The sequence below is a fragment of the Elgaria multicarinata genome, chromosome 10 (genome assembly GCF_023053635.1).
Source record: "Elgaria multicarinata webbii isolate HBS135686 ecotype San Diego chromosome 10, rElgMul1.1.pri, whole genome shotgun sequence".
Lineage (NCBI taxonomy): Eukaryota > Metazoa > Chordata > Lepidosauria > Squamata > Anguidae > Elgaria > Elgaria multicarinata.
In genome coordinates this window covers 30,015,925-30,033,274 of record NC_086180.1, presented here as the reverse complement: position 1 = coordinate 30,033,274, position 17,350 = coordinate 30,015,925, and the positions used below count along the sequence as shown (strand labels likewise).

The following is a 17,350-nucleotide window of genomic DNA, read 5'->3' as shown; positions in this document are numbered from 1 at the left end:
ATGGTGCAAAGCTGAGGAAACACAGGACACTTCCTCAGCTGTTTGTATACTGGAAGAGCAGCCCGGGGAGAAACACGACAACCATGTGCAAAGAAGAGTGGTATTCTACTTAGGGACTGTAGTGATATCACACTAATAGAATGTGGTGTGTATGAGGGGGGAAAAAAATAAAAGTGGGGGAGACGTCTATGCATATTCCAGACCAACGTGTGTCTTTGTGTTTGCGTTTCTGCCCCCAAACCTGAAGCAACTCAAACAAATGCAAGGTGACAATGTACATGCTTTAAAAAAATTTTTAGAAACATTAATTGCTAAGTTGCAGTTCAGGTGCCTTACAGATGATATTTAAATTATGGCAATTAAAATACATTTGAATAGATGGAATTTAAATAATGTTTCCAAGGTATGGGGTGAAATCAGGGTTGTTAAGCGTTTCGCTGATTTTATTGTATCAACAAATTTAAAACATTTCCTGTGCTATAAATAAGAATTACACTCTAATTAAAACCATATGGAACTCAAAAGAGCTTGAGTTTAGAAGGGAGAGAAGGTGAAAGCAAAGTTGTACAACTGCGTAGTTGTTTTAGCAAAATATTCCACCTTGTTGCAATGATTCAGTGTACTAGTATTTTTTATTCCATGTATGCATAGTTTTGTCTGTATTAGTGCAGTGGCTGGCTATGGGGTTTATCGCTGGAGAAGAAGAGCCAGCACACAGTCCCCTCTGAAAACAAGAATGTATGAAGAACAGGGCTTCAGAGGTTTGAATTTGGACTCACTTTGTGGACCCACACAAAAATGTAGTGCTGCAATATTTGTGGTGCTCTGCATAATGGAGGAATGGAGGGGCACTCAGCTATTGAAAATACTTGGCTCTTCTCCAAAAGATCACCTCTTCTGAATAATAGCCAAACCTGTCCAGTTTTCAACTTGCCATTTACTCAGTTTTTCCTTCCTTCTTTCTTTTAGCTGTTAAAAGTTTACTTAAGCGCGTCCTTAAACAGACTTGCTAGATAGTGATGTTATTAAAGCTGAAATGGGACTGTCAGATGTTGGGAGGCTTAAACTTTTTATTTTAGTTGTATGCTGCAGTGACAGCTAGCAATTTAAGAACTGATATTTTAGCATATGATGCCTTACTGCCAACTCTTGAGAGGATTCTGACAGGACCCAGGTGGTGAAGCCTAAAGGCATCAAGTAAAGTCAGGCTAAAGTATTTGGCCCAGATGTTTTATTCAGTTTGTGTGTATACATGGGCAGGGAGGAGAACAGCCCCAGAAGATTGTATTAATCTTCAAGGGTTCTTCGAAATACATTAATTTTCATTGGGGGAGGCTTACCATACTTAAGATGACATGGTGGAGGGATTTCTCCTTCCCCTGCTTAAACAAGACGTGCCCCCAACCCAAGGCTTTGTTGCCATTTCAAACAGCAGCAGAGTTCCAGTTAAAGCAGCCAGACAGTATTCCAATTTGCCACAGAACAGCCCAATAGTAAGGATGCTTCGATCTAGCAGTGTTTCCATTGGGCCATTCTGTGGTCAATGGGAATGCCTCTGCGGCTTGAAATGGTGGCAACTTTTTTTTGTTTGAGGGTGAAGGGGGAAAGGATAAAACTCTGCCATCTCACTTTAAATAATGGTAAGCCCTGCCCCATGAAAATTAATGGATTTGGATAGTCTCCTTGTTGAAAATGCTTATTTTGTGAAGCACAAATGGCCTTGCAGAAGGGAGGGGAAATTGTTCAGCCCTGAATTAGGATCAAGGGGCAAAGACTGGAGTAGAAAAGCTTGAACCTGTAGGACAATGGAACAGCATTCATGGCCACTAGGTTAACACCTAACACCTGAAATTGACAAATGGTCAAAATATTGCTGTTGGATCCTCCTTTTGGTATCCTGAGCCATTTAGGGTTTAAAACTAATCACCATTGCTTTGAATTTTGCCCAGAAACAAATTGGGAACCACTCTAGATAACACTGTGCTTTTCCAACAGAAGCTGTTAAATTGTCTGCTAATCTGCTGTATCTACTTTTTGGTTTCTATGCAGAATTGAGATCAGAGCACTATACAAAGAGCATTTCCTTTCCTGCTTTTCTGCTACATAACCTCTTGGTGCTATAGCAGCACCATGTACATTGATGGTGCTATATAAATAAATAAATAAATAAATAATAATAATAATAATAATAATAATAACTAGCGCAAATATGCAAGAGGAAACCACACTTTTTTTTCACCTTCACAATTATTTTTTCCCTGTTCTAAGAAAAAGTTGTCAAAAGTGCTGGTTAGACACAGAAGCGAAAATGGACAATCATGTCATCATCTAAAAAACCTGTTAATAACTATGGGTAGGAAATGACAAGCACTCAATAATACCTCATGTAGAAAAGCCCATTGTCCCAAATTCGTGCAACTGCATTCTGGATCAACAGATGTTTCGAAAGCCTCTTTAAAGGTAGCCCCATTTGGGTGCATTGCAATAATCCAGCCTAGATGTAACTAAGGCCTTTGTTAGAGCCCTGCTGGATCAGACCAAGGGTCCATCTAGTCCAGCACTCTGTTTGCACAGTGGCCAACCAGCCATCGGCCAGGGATGAACGGCACCCTGCCACCCGTGTTTCCCAGCAACTGGTGCACACAGGCTTATCCTAGCCAAGTCTGACCTTCTCAGAATCGGACACAGCCGGCACACCAGTCTAAGCTGGGAGAAGACAATCTTGGCTACTGCCACCACCTGAGCATCCAGGTGCAAGGTTGAATCCAGGAACTCCATTGGACTACGAACCTGATTCTCCAAACCTGATACTCCATCCAATACAAACTGAATCCCTATTCCAGAGTCTGTCTTCTTTCTGACCCAAGAGCATGTCTGTTCTGCCCTCATCCCCTTAAAAATACACCAGGGCATATTTATTCTGCTGGTGAGTTTACAACATCCATAGCTGATTGTTTATAAACTTTTCTCTGTGGATTTTAAAAGCAATTTAAGAAAAGCACCCAAACAGTCAATTAGTGGCGAGTAATATAGTCCCAAATTCTTTTAAAAAAAAAAGAAATAACTGGGTAATGAATGGTGGGAACTGGTAGACATATTCAACTCTAAAAGACGTGACATGAAGATTTATTTATTTATTTATTTATTTATTTATTTATTTATTTCATATTTATTTTTATCAATTGAGAGAGAGCAAGAAGGAGGGAGAGATCACCTTAATATCAACTGAAACATTAACTAATGACTAGTGAAGAGGCATGTAGCGGCGCATTGCTGTTAATTTAATTGTACTGCCTGGGAGCAGTAGTGATGGACCAAAGCCCCATTGTGTTCTGTTCCTCTCCAGCATCACTGAATGAAAAAGATGAGACATGACCCAAAGCATTTGCAGACAATGTGCAAGAGACAACAGGTGGACACAGCAGACAGGCAGGGGAACACGGGGAAACAATGAAACATTAATAGTATAAAGCGAAACAGCTGCATGGGAGTAGTACATTGTTCATTAAGCACTGAGGGAGAGTTTTGGTGAGCTGAAGGTAATTATCCAAATCTCAATTAAAACCGGGCTGCAATCAGCTGGGGGACAAGGGGACACCCGGTAACTATAAGAAGAGCAGTGTATTCCAGAGCAGCCTATTGGAGGATATAACAGATAATGCTCATCTTTAATTCATGAATTATAATCTATGGGACTCTTTGCCTTCTTCCCTGTCCTTTTGCCAAAATGAACTTCATCTGAATAGCCACATTCAGCAAACCAGACTTCTTATTCTAAATACATCACACTAAAAACATTTATACTTAAAGCTATCTGGTTACCCACGCAAGAGACAAATGTATTGTTACTGGGCTCCCAAGATAATTCTAACATTGTGAACAAAACACAACACACTGTAAATTGTGTTGGCTTTACGTGATTGATCTGATCATGCTGGATTCAAGTTTATATTCCAGTCAATAGCTTGAGTCATATGGCAGTACTTTAGCCTACCTTATTTATCGAATAGACGTGGCATAGGAGTTTGAAACAATGGTGCCTTATTTTTCTTTTCAATGAAAATACCTACCCGCATCTTGCAAGAATCTTAAAATTCTTTCTAAAGAAAGCAATTACACAAAAAAGGCAATTGTGTTGGATGCAGGCTGGATTTAGAAGTCTGCTTTTCCTGCCTGCTAGTATTTGTACAGTGGAATCTATGGTCCAGCGTTGTCTGAAGGGGTTGAGTATGGGATGGACTGTGATGCTGTTGCCAGGCTGTAAAAAGCCTGCTTGCTGAAAGTGTGGGAGAATCAAAATAGGTATATCCTGATCCAGGAAAGCAACTGTTAGGAGTTAATGAGCTATTGGGCAGTATAGAAATGAAATAAATGTAATGAAATTATGAAAGGAATGGAGAGGCAAAGAGGGAACTACCTGAAGCCCTTTTCTGAATGGAAGTGCAAGTCAGGGAGGAAACAAAGGACAAAATGTCCTTGCCAACCTATTCTCTCAATTTGAGCCCACATGGAACTCTCTCCTGTTGTCTCTCTGCTCCACCTCTTCCCCCATTACTGGCATTCCTTAGATCAGAGAACATGAACCAGAGCGCAAGATGCTGTCTGGGGTTGGTGGACAGGTTGGAGTCGAAAACATCTGATTTATAAGGCCTAATCTACACCAAGCAGAATATTACACTACGAAAGCAGTATATAAAAGGCAAGAGCCACACCAAGCATGATATAGTGGTATGAAAGTGGTATATGGTCTGTGTCAATGGGCCCCAACAGTTGTCAATACCACTATAAAGTAGTAGTGTGGCTTCTGCCTTTTATATATTGCTTTCATACCACATGCATAGTTAAATATCCTGCTTGGTGTAGATTAGGCATTAGATTGCAGACTGGCAGCTGCCACCTTGCTTTTTGGTTCTTGCTTTCTGATCTGAGGAATACCAGCCATGGGGGGTGTGGGGTGTGGAGGAGAGAGAGAAAGGAGAAAATGGTTGTCTTGATGCTCTGCTTCCCAGATGGATCTGGCTGGCCCCTTTTGCAAACAGGATGCTGGAGGAATGAAACATCTTGCTTGATCTATCAGTGATCTTCTTATACTTCTGTGTTCTTAAGTGTAAAGTCCTTGAGCATTTGTGTAAAAAAACAAACACTTTATAAATTAAATTAGAAATGAAGAATAATATTCAATTAATTTTGAGTGATACCAAAGGAGCAGTACATACCAGTATTATAGTAGTTTCACTAAACAATCTGAAAGCCCAAACCATAGAATTCACAACATAGCATGGATATACTGAATGAATATTATGAATGATGCAATGTGAAATGATTTACTCCTTGGTTGGCTGCAGAAATATGAATTACCATATTGTGCGTGTGGCTGTTTTTCTTAACACACCTACTATTTAAGTGTTTATGGGAATGTTGCTGACATAAAGACGACAACAATACAATGTTCTAATTGGATTAAAAGGAGTTTGATGTCTTAGGCCCTTTCTACACCTAAGGATTATCCTGGGAAAATGGAGGGATCGTCCTTGCCTACTCCCGGGATGATCCCAGGACGATCCCGGGGTAAATGGCTGGTTCAGACATGCCCTTAGTCTGTTGGATCTTTAGTGACTCTAAGGACTAACCTGAAGAATTATAAGCTAAACCTGTGATGGCTGAGTCACAGCCAGGTGACTCAAGTGTCTTCTCTAATTCCACCCATAGTGGACTTCCTCTTTCTTACTTAGAGCAGTAATTAGCACTTTCCTATGTGACTTTGAAATCTTAGAAGGAGATGCATGATGGATATCATTGAACATACTTGAACTTTTTTGGGAACATTCTTTTCACATAGCATTAGTCCCAGCTGCTCCTTTGGCTCTGTTTGAACACTTATTTTCTGTTGCTGTTCCTCAAAGTGTGCACATGCTGAACTGAGACCAAGGCGCCATCAAAGCAATTGTGGCATTGAAATTGTACAGTGAGCAGTATCATAAATTGGCAATTTGCGATGTATGGTTCTTCATGTAATCATTGTTTGTTGAATATTTGCTTCAGCTTACACCCCAGTCCATAATAAACAGAACTAAACATTATGTAGAATCCTGATTTGTATTTCTAAAATCCTGATTTAAGTTAGTTAAATGATATTTATGGCTTTTGTGTAATAAAGATGTAACCAACAACAGAAAAAAAAGATCCCTGTCATATCTCAATACCTGATTGGGAATAAATTGCCAATCCTCCCTCACTGTCCATTATGCCTGGATCTTCTTACAAGAACAGCTACCTGGTCCAGCCTTTCTTCCTTCAAATCCTTCTTCAAAATCTATCTCTTCTGTGAAGTCCTCCCTTTCACCTCCACCCCTGGTTTTCATCTCAAAAATACAATGAAATCTAAGTGTGTACAACTGCACTTGCTTAGATTTATCCCCTGTTATTCTTAACTGTCCTGCCTCTCTTTCTCTCCACTACCGAACAGGAATTTGTCTTTTTGATTTATTACTATTATCATTGTGTTGTTATATTACACATTTTATTTATTTATTTATTTATCACATGTATTATGCATGTTATATCATGTTATGTTATACGTGCATCATAGTGCATATTGATGCTACTGTGCAGATAACAATACTTATAGGACAAAAACAGCATTCCTTGATTTGAGAGAAGAGTCAAGGTTCTTAAAAACTCATCTACGCTCCAAAAAGCAAGAAAAGTGTATGTTGAGGTTTATGTCAGTGGTCAAGAAAGCAGGGACTTAACTGTCTCCCATTGAAATTAATAGGGCTTGAACGAAGTTATCTTTGGATGAAAGGAGCTTTTAGAAGTAATAGCTAACTATTTATTTCTGATATTTCTTTCCTGAAACACAACTCAAGTTGCTTCAGGTATTGATAGAAATATCTTGGCTGCCTATACTGCAATACCTACATTTACAGTTTGCAGAATTCATGAAACAAATCACACATTCAGACAAAAGCATGCATTTGTTACTGTTCTATGGTGAATATACAGTTGAATATTGAACATGAATTAGAATCAGGTCGATTATACAGCAACAGAAAAGCAATTGTTGGGGAAAAAATTGAAATGTCTGTAGAGAAAGCTAGATAGTGAGTTAAAACATTTCTTTCCAATTAATTAATAGAGAAAGTGCCAACATCGCTGGAATGAATTATTCATCATAAACAATTTTGCTATTCATTCCATGAGCCTAAACATCTGCCAGTATCTAGTAACTTGAGTATTTTGATCTCCAAAGACATCTGTTTTACTGTGGCATAATGTTTTCTCCCATAGACTGTCAGGTCACAGTCATACCAAGCACAGAGCTAGGCATGCATTGGCTTAGGTGTGCCTAATTTGATACTGGGTAGTGGCATCAGTGAAAGTGGCAGTGAGAAAGTAGGACTCAGTGAGGGAGGGTGTCCATTGTGGCTGTCTTGCCCAAGGGCCCTCAATAAGATGGAGCTGATAGTGGGCTCAGTGATGGACGTGCACCCTTTATGATTTAGCTGACGTCTCTGTTGGGGCATTTGGAAGCTGTTTGTAAGTAGGGATGTATGCCAATTCCATTTGGGGGTTGGAGTTTTCCAGTTCGGCTTTGTGGATTTTGTTTTATTCCTCCCTCCCCTGGTGTTGACTCAGTCTGTAACGAGTTGAACCAATATGCAGATTCCATTTATTTTAATGGTGGCAATTTGTGCATGGGGGGAGGATCTTGAAGTTTATGCAAATAGTGTCATAATTTTTTTAAATGTTTTTTTTTTATTCATGATCTTGTGAAAGTGCACATGATTGCAAGTCCTCCTGTCTGCTATGTAGCTGCACAGAGGTGTATTTCCTCAGTTGTAAATATCCTTGACCGTTTCATCCACTGTACACACTATTTCCTTTAGCCCAACAGAGCTATACTCCCTACTTGTCAAAGAACTTGTCAGTTTCATTCTCCACCTCTTCACTTCCCCACCAAAGGGCAGAGGGGTGGGGAGGGAAATTGACATTTTTTTTTGACAAGTAGGGAATGCTGCTGGGTTAAACTAAGTAGTAGATGGAGAGGATGAAACTGACAAGGGGAATATCCCTCTGTAAGGCTACATAGCAGACAGGTGGACTTGTGATTGTGCGCATTTGTGCAGGAACAGAAACACTGTGGAATCCCGTTGAGCTTAAATGGAACAGAATTCCGAGCAATGCACATTCCTATTTGTAAGCGAGTCTTTGTAAGACATTTCTGGGCTTTCTGGAAACAGCAGTAGTTCAATAAAGAAGTGTTAGAAGCATTGCAGCGGGACGGACAAATACAAAATGACTCTTGACTCCTGTTTAATTATTGATAACTTACATAAATCAGCCATTGAATGTCATAATCATTTTCACTTGACTGTACTGCAAATCTGTCATATTTGATATATAACGTGCAGCAAGCAGAAGTTGGCAGCTCGCTTTCAATTAAATTAAAATTGATTATGCTGTAGTTAGCTGTTTCTCCGATAACCCATTGGTGTCAAGGAGCCTATTTAATAACAGTACACTTATAATATAGTACATTTTTCTTGATTTGAGTTGATGTTTTTCTGTGCTAGATTTTTTCATAATATTTAAAAAGGCAGAATACCTCTCATATTTTCCTGTTAAGATGGATAACAGAGCTATCACAATGACATTAAAATAAAGTTAGCCTTGTCAGAATCAGGTCACCACAGGCAAAAAGATGTCATTGAAAATCACCTAAAGGTGTACAGTAATTAATGATTTGTGAAGACATATTTGTAGGACTAGTCTAGAAGTTAATTGTAGGATCTCATTTTCTGCATCGAAATGCCATGCTCTCTGACCACTAATGATAAACATCTTGATTCTTCTGCTTCTCACACACAACACTATGCCAACACAGCTTTGCATAGCAGGGGATTCCCCTTAAGATTTTATAGAATTCTTTCCCCACTACCTTTCCCTTGTTGTTGCGGTACGTCCAGTACAATATGTATCCAACCAATGGTTGGGGTCGAGGAGGGTTTTATAAAGTCTTGTGAGGATCCCTTCCAGCAGGGTCAGATGGATTGTATTAAATGTGGCATACTGTTTAATAGTTCTGTGTTCTCTTTGAGCCTCTATTTGAGCTTGTTAGATTTTTTTTTTGGAACAGCTCCTTTTTGGAACATTTGGAAATGCTAACGTTAAAGCAATTTCCAGAAATCCTGATACATTTCCAGATTATTTCTACTTACTATGCACTGTTGCAGGTCCATAACTTCCAACATTTCACAGATGAAAACAGGGGTACTAGTGAGCATGAGTGGATGGGGTTTGGGGGAAGCATCTGACCACCCCCAGTGGCCTGGCAGATAGTCACGGGAAAACACAATTCAGGCTCAAATGTGCTGCAAACAGACTGTGGGAAATAAAAATGCATGTAAGCAGAGGGCTCTGGATGACAATCGTAATGAGGCCTAAAAGACCAGGGCCATATATAAAACACATTCCAAAATTTATGGTAATTTAGGACCAACCAAATATGCACAAAACTGTGGGGAAGCCTTCAAGATCTCTGCATCAGGCATCTCTCCCAAAGGCAGGTTTCTGGGCCATGGGGCAGGAGGAGGTTGCAGAGGTGGACAGTTTGTGAGAGCCTTTGTGACTGTTTGAACTGACCTCTCTTTAGGTCCTCAAATTTCCTCGGGCATTCCATTGGAATGCTCACAAAGGCTCCATCCCTTTCATGCTGCGCAGTGGGATACTCATGCGGCCCTTAACATATTTATGTCATTAGGAGAAGACTGGCCTCAGTGTTGTGCCTCAGTGTTCCTCAACTGTAAATTGGGGCCAATTTCACCGACTAGACTAACAGTGATTAGTCTAGTCGGTGAAACCATGGCAGATCAGTGTTAAGCAGAAATAATTGTCAAGTAGTGATACAGTGCCTCTGAGAACATGCAGAGTACTTTCCACTCACGATTAAGAAAATGGAGCAGCATCCCTCTGTGGATGCTTAGAATTAAGAAGCAAGGCTTACAGGAACAGACGTATCTCCCACACACCTTAAAACCCAGGCATGTCTCTCTCTCAATATCAAAGATTGATTCCATTACCATTTCCAGCCAACTGTAACACACGCAGGGCGTTCTTCTCCACGCTATAATCCACCCCTAGTTTTACTCCCTTACTTTTCTTCCATTTCTTTTGTCTTGGCCTCAGTTTTATCCAATATAGGCATGTATAATGGGGTAAAAGGGCGGTCATTATTGGGACAGAGCTCTGAACTTATCAGGGTAGTTCCAGGGTAAGATGGCATGATTAAGGAGGATCGATCTCTTCTCAAAGCTTCCTATCTTCCATTTGCCAAGGGGGGATTGCAATTAAGAGCTTGTGTGTGTGTGTGAGCGAGAGAGAGAGAGAGAGAGAGAGTGTACATGTGCACATGCATAGATTTCATTCTTTAATTTCACATCACATGACTGTATTTGATTTCTATAGACAAAAATATACACATAGGAGATTTTGAGGCTGGAAAGCATGTGCATTAGACATGGATGTCTTGGTGAAGTTCTGTCCTTAGAGTGTAATCTTGGCAAAACTTCCTTTTGAAGTGAGTTCACCATCTGAATAATGACATTCTTCCATTGCTTCTCAAAGGGACAAATTATGTCAAGTCAGGTAGCCACAGTGAATGCTTTTGGAAAGCATTGGGTAGCCTAGAAAAGGTGGTAAACAAAGCTAATTTGGGGCCAAATTACTTCATAGTAATAAAAAAATGTGGAGAATGGAATGCCCATTCCAATAAAGTAAACAATGGCTGTGCTACATATATTTTAGAATTTACATTTAAACCATATTTTCCTAAGCCACCACCCCAGCCTGGGTAAATAATGACTATAAAATAATCAGCTGTAATGTCTTGCCCTTTCTCAGGGCAAATTGCAGTCAACAGTGAGGCTCTGTGTGTACTTGTTGAATAAAATCTTTCGTCAAACGTAGTACTTTGTATACCTGATTGAGTGCTATTATACTTGAACACGATGCACTAACTGAGCTAGTTCAGTTTGTTTAATGTAATTAAAATTCTGTGGTTTTTCAAAAAAATAAAAATAAAAAATAAATCCTGCATTCTAAAAGCCACAGTGAATGTGCCTAATGAATGTCCTTTCTATACAACCTGTTTGTCACAAATGAATGGCTTTTGTTTTTTAAAGATCTGGTTTGCGCTGTCATTTCTGAATATCTCTTCAGTGTGAGATAAATGACTAATACGAGTACCTAATGGGAGCGAGAGGCCTGTTTATTCTCAAGGAGCATTAAAGTTCATGAAGAGGGATCTTCTGGAGCCCAAATCAGTCAATCTTTTTTTTAAAAAAAAAAAATCCTGCAGTGAACCAAATAAAGAAACCATAGTTCATAGAGCTGACATCATACTATAATATCTCCCAGACAACTCAAGATCTCTCACAATGTGTATTCGATGCTTTTTCTCACTTTTCTCTCTCCCATCCCCCAAAACCCGCACAAAGATTCCAATTGATACATACTTCATAGGCATTTTGGAGATGTTTTGCACAAAGAAGGATGTGTCAGTCACCTTTTTTTCTTTTCTTTTTTGCTACTGACATACTAAACAAAACAGAGTAAAGCAGCATTTTCAGTTGATGCTTGAAATGTACAGCAATTCTGGTAGACTGTAGCACGGGAGGCTAAAATAACAATAATTGAATTTTAAAAGTGTGAAAGTAAAGGGTAATAGATAAATCTTAATTAAAAGTGTTTGTTGTGGCTACAGCTCAGTCAAATACTCTCCCTCATCTCTCTTATAAGATGTAAAATACACTGTAGTACAGTATGAAAACTTGAATGTTTCACATTTAAAACATGAATGTTTGATCTCTGACTTGGTTCCTGTTTCTGTTATGTGCTGGACCAGATCTGCAGATATAATATACATCATGACAGTAGCCGTCAGATATCCTGCACAGATACCCACATTAAGGCATTCCACAGGCCTAGCCTTGTTAGCCTGTTGTGATCAAATTGCTTGATTTATGTTTATTTTTATTTGTTGCTTTAAAACAGCTGCAGGGGTGTCCAGTTTTGGTTGGGTCACTGACACTGAGGGAGGGAATTGTTAGCCCTTTCCGCCTTCTGCCATTTCCCCAAATGAAACTGCTTCCTGCCCCTGATGGTGCTACTAGCCTCACTGAGGACAAGATTAGGAGTGGTACAGGTACCTGTCTTTTCCTCCCAGGGTTACTAATAGCAGCTTTTGGGTGGTGGGGCAGGATTTTGAGTTGGAAAATGGCATGGGGAAAAGGATTATACCATCTCCCTTGTCACTGCAGCTCCGATCAAAATGTGAGCTCCTCCCCAAAGCTTCTCTGAGATCTGATTGTGGATCTCCCATGTCATTTTTATTTTTAGCTTTGACTGTAAGGTATGAATTCTGTCATATTGAGTCATGTGCCAGGCTATAAACCCCTAGGTTCTTGCATCGTTGGGAAAGTCAGAGTTCAAAAATTACACCAGAGCCTAAGCTGGCACATACTCAGTAAATAGGTCTCTCTTGAAATTTTCCACATTCAAGGAATCAAGGTGAATGCGTCCCGTCCTTAATTTGGTGAGCTAATTTGGTCTACTTAATTACGTAGCTCAAAGCCTCCAGCTTGTAAGCCTATGCGGCAGAGTCTTGCTATTTACTGTTTTACTCTGTACAGCACCATGTACATTGATGGTGCTATATAAATAAATAATAATAATAATAATAATACAACAGCCAAACCTGGTACCCCAGAGATGCATTGGATTATTTATTTGTTTTTTTGTTACATTTATATCCTGCCTTACCTCTAAGGAGGCCAAGGTAGCTTACATGATCCTCCTCTCCATTTTATCCTGACAACACCCCTGTGAGGGTCGGTTAGGCTGAGAGTCAATAACTGGCCAAAAGTCACCCAGTGAGCTTTATGGCAGAATGGGAACTAGCGCCTAAGTCTCCCCATTCCTAGTCCAACACTCTAACCACTACACCACACTGGCTCTGTCCAGCATTCTCTCCCTTCCATCTAATATAGGTGTTTTGATGGCATTCCATCCAGCTTTAATGGCCTGTGATCCTTATATGTAAAATGAAGGTGAAGAAGGTAGTAGCCCTGGCCACTGCTTCACTTCAGATTGCTAGTAGATATCATGGCAGGAGATATCATGGGCAGTTTCTCCCTGGGAGAAGAATAGCAGACATGTTGGTACACTTTAGTTTGTGCCAGTGATACAGCACAGTGTGTGTGTCTGAGAGAGAAATAAATTTGATTTTTAAACTATCTTCAGAAGATGGTGGAACATAGGAAGCTGTCTTATACCAGATCAGACTATTTGTCTACCTAGCCTAGTCTATTCTGACACACTTAAAATAAAAGCCTTAGGAGAAAAGAAAGAAGCTGTGCTGCAACTCCTGCCAACAGTGAGCCCTAGAAGTGAGAAACTGGTGAACGTTTGGTGAAATCCCCCAATTTCTCTGCCCTCAAATAGGGTGAAGAATCTCAAAAGGCCATCTGTGTACAGGTCTTCTATCTATCTATGATTTTCTTTTTCCTAAAGCTTTTAAAACTTGATTTTGTTCTGACTTTATACTGTTAGTTTTACCCTACCCAGTGCCTGTTTACCCTACCCTGTGCCTGTTTGCATTCTCTTCCCCTCCTTATTGTTTTATTATGATTTTATTAGAATGTAAGCCTATGCGGCAGGGTCTTGCTATTTACTGTTTTACTCTGTACAGCACCATGTACATTGATGGTGCTATATAAATAAATAATAATAATAATAATAATAATAATAATAATAATAATAATAATAATAATATACCACTCAATTATCTAACACAGATTCCAGAGCGGTGAACATAGGTATAAATGGTAAAAGAAAGAAGATTTTAAAAAGCAATGGTTAGTGAATGAGCACAACCATGGACCCATCCTTAAGCCTCTCTCTGGTGAGCTGCCAAGGTGACACTCCAGGTCTGTGAAATTTCATGGGTATTCCCTTAATACAAGAAGTCCGTGCACACATAAAGCAGCAGTTTACTGACTTCGACTAGTCCTGTTTGTGTAAAAGGGGATTATTTTAGATGGACACAGGACAGGGCATTAAATTGGAGCATTATATGGAATAGATTTCCTGAAAGTCCTTGAACATCAATAGTATTTAAATAGAAAATTACAGGAGCTGCCTGTCATATCCTTCCAAAGAGCAAAATAAATAAATAAATGAATGAATGAATGTGAGTTTAAAGTGAAGGGAATATGAGTTCAGGTCAATAGATGCAACTACCTACAAGTCCCAGCACTCTCATATCTGTTTTTTTTTTAAAGGAACCATTCAATATTTCAGTTTTATGATGGATTATCTTTCAAGATCCCAGATAAAGTTCTAAAAAGTAGGGCCATCTGTTTCAGTTGCACTGCAAATTCTACGGCATTATTATCAGTTAGGGGGTTCAATTTTTTTTTGTCCTTCCATTTCAGTCTTGCAAAAACAAAAAGCATCAATCTTAGGCTCTTATTTTACTTCTAATTGTTTCAAGAAATCTTAGATGGTTTGTCCTTCTTAGTATAGCAGAATCATTTACAGCTGGTACTAAAAAAACTTCCTTAAGGGGAGAGAAAAATAGGAAATGGAGCAGGCACCTTAAAATGCTTGACTTCCCCAAATCGCACAAGGGTCAGACTGGAAAGAAAATCCATTCAACAGAGTTGCTTCCTGTGGCTCTATTCCATGGATTGGATCATTCACAAAGAAACTTCTAAGTGTGGGGAGATGGGGACGTTAGCAGTGGGTGAGGAGCATTTCAGAACCCTTTTCATTATGCTGGTGATTTACAGAGTGAAGTAAAATCCTTTAGATTCTCTTAAGATCTTCTATTTGTGCTTTTAACCTGTTGATTGTCTTACTATGATTTTAATTTTTGTGAACCGCCCAGAGAGCTTCGGCTATTGGGCGGTATAGAAATGTAATAAATAAATAAATAATAAATAAATAAAAACAAAAGATAAACTTGGCCTAGTTTGTTGGTAAACAGTGGAAGATACCATTTCAGTTAGGAGTCAAAAGATTTAATATTTATCCATATCTGTCCCTCCCCCCAAATCCCACACATAAGATAGGAGCACATGAGAGACAAGGTACAGCTAGAGCCCTTCTGCTTGACATATGAATGCAGGGAAGGTTGTATATGTATATAGGACCATTGAGTGATGTGACTACCCTACTGCAGTGTGAAGCGGCACAGTCAGGACACAAGTTTTCTTCCTCTCCTGCTAGTTGTAAAGAGCAAAATAGACAAGCTGAGGCCTGTCACATGCTTTTAATCACATGTCTCCCCTCTTCAGATATAAAATATGTGGAGGGAAAGATTTGTTCTTTTTTATGTTAAAAGGAGCATGCAGCTAAGGTAAGCTAAACAGACAGCACTGACTGTCTGTTCTGGATCACATCAGGACCTTGGATAGCATACAGCAGGTGTTGTGACTGGAGTATTCTCCTATAAGGAGCTGTTGTCCCAGCAAAAGACAATAGGGGTCTTAAGAAGGCTGACAGAGTCTGATCTTTAAGTGGCTCCATCCTTGCTGGATGCTGACTGTAGTTCTTAAATGGCCAGTGTCTGTTTCTGTAGTCTCATGCTCCTGCATGGCTGAGGGACAGGAGAAGCTGCAAGGGAGTCAACTTCATAGTCCAACCTCATAGCTGGTAAGGTTTTATTTTTAAAAAAAAGTGCTTCAAGCACTTTTCTCCCCAGCTTGGCTAACATTGGTATTGGAAATGGGCTGGGATAAAAATGCTTCAAAGAACAAAGGATAACAAGGTAAGGCAGGGTTTGTTGTTGTTTATTCGTTCAGTCGTTTCCGACTCTTCGTGACTTCATGGACCAGCCCACACCAGAGCTTTCTGTCGGCTGTTGCCACCCCTAGCTCCCCCAAGGTCATGTCTGTCACCTCCAGAATATCATCCATCCATCTTGCCCTTGGTCGGCCCCTCTTCCTTTTGCCTTCCACTTTCCCTAGCATCAGCCTCTTCTCCAGGGTATCCTGTCTTCTCATTATGTGGCCAAAGTACTTCAGTTTTGCCTTTAATACCATTCCCTCAAGTGAGCAGTCTGGCTTTATTTCCTGGAGTATGGACTGGCTTAATCTTCTTGCAGTCCACGGCACTCTCAGAATTTCCCTCCAACACCACAGTTCAAAAGCATCTATCTTCCTTCGCTCAGCTTTCCTTAGGGCCCAGCTCTCGCAGCCATAGGCAGGGTAGTGGATACGATTTCATCCCTTTCATCCATATGCCACATGTAAATAAATAAATAGCCCTCTACTCCATCATACATTGTTGCCTTCATCTCATCTAGTTTGGCTCTGAGAATTAGGCCTCTTATTTACCCATTTCTCCCATGGCTTTCAAAATGGGAAAGGTTTAAATCTGCCTGCTACTGCCTCTCAGAACTGATTCACATATTGTGTTTTATGCATTGGGGCTAGATTCACTGATAGATAGCTTTACAGCATTTCCAATGATGGAGCACTACAAGTGACAGGACCTTAGCTCAGTGGGAGAGCACATGCTTTCTGGTTCAATCCCTGGCATTTCCTGTCAGGACTAGGAAAAACTTCTGTCTGAAACTCTGGAGAGCCACTACCAGCCAGTATGTAGACAGCCCTACTCAACCTGGTGCCCTCTGGATATTTTGGACTACAACTCCTAGCATTCCTGGCCATTGGTCCTAATGACTGATACTGATGGGAGTTGAGACATCTGGAGGCAACAGGTTGAAGAAGCCTTGTCATGGTCATTGATGAGCTTATGTGAACCGAGGGTCTGACTTGGAATAAGGCAGCTTCTTCTTCTTCTTCTTCTTCTTCTTCTTCTTCTTCTTCTTCTTCTTCTTCTTCTTCTTCTTCTTCTTCTTCTTTATTTCTTACCTGCCTCTCCGATTATTAGATCGAGGCGGGGAACAACAGCAAGCATAAAATACATACATGTTTGGAGTCCTAAGTTGATTGAGAGGCTGCAATTGTATACACAGTTTCCTGGGAGTAAACATCACTTAAATCCATACAACTTACTTCTGAGGAGACATCTATAGGATTGTGTTGTAAGGTGCCTTTAGTGCATCAAACAACAATAAAATAGGGTTAAACAAATTCCTGGAGGAGAAGGCTATCAATGGCCACTAGTCCTGATGGTTCTATGCTACCTCGGCACCAGAGGCAGTATGCCCATGTACACCAGTTGCTGGGGAACATGGGCAGGAGGTTGCTGTTGCAGTAATGTCCTTAGGTTTGATCCAGCACGGCTCTTCTTATATTCTTATGTTAACAGAGAGTCTTTC

General features: G+C 40.0%; 1 protein-coding gene across 1 annotated transcript in view; it reads left to right on the top strand.

Annotated features, from left to right (window-relative positions):
* COL25A1 (collagen type XXV alpha 1 chain) overlaps window positions 1-17,350 on the top strand; it is a 316,152-nt gene that overhangs the window by 38,758 nt on the left and 260,044 nt on the right. The gene's annotated exons all lie outside the window — the stretch shown is intronic.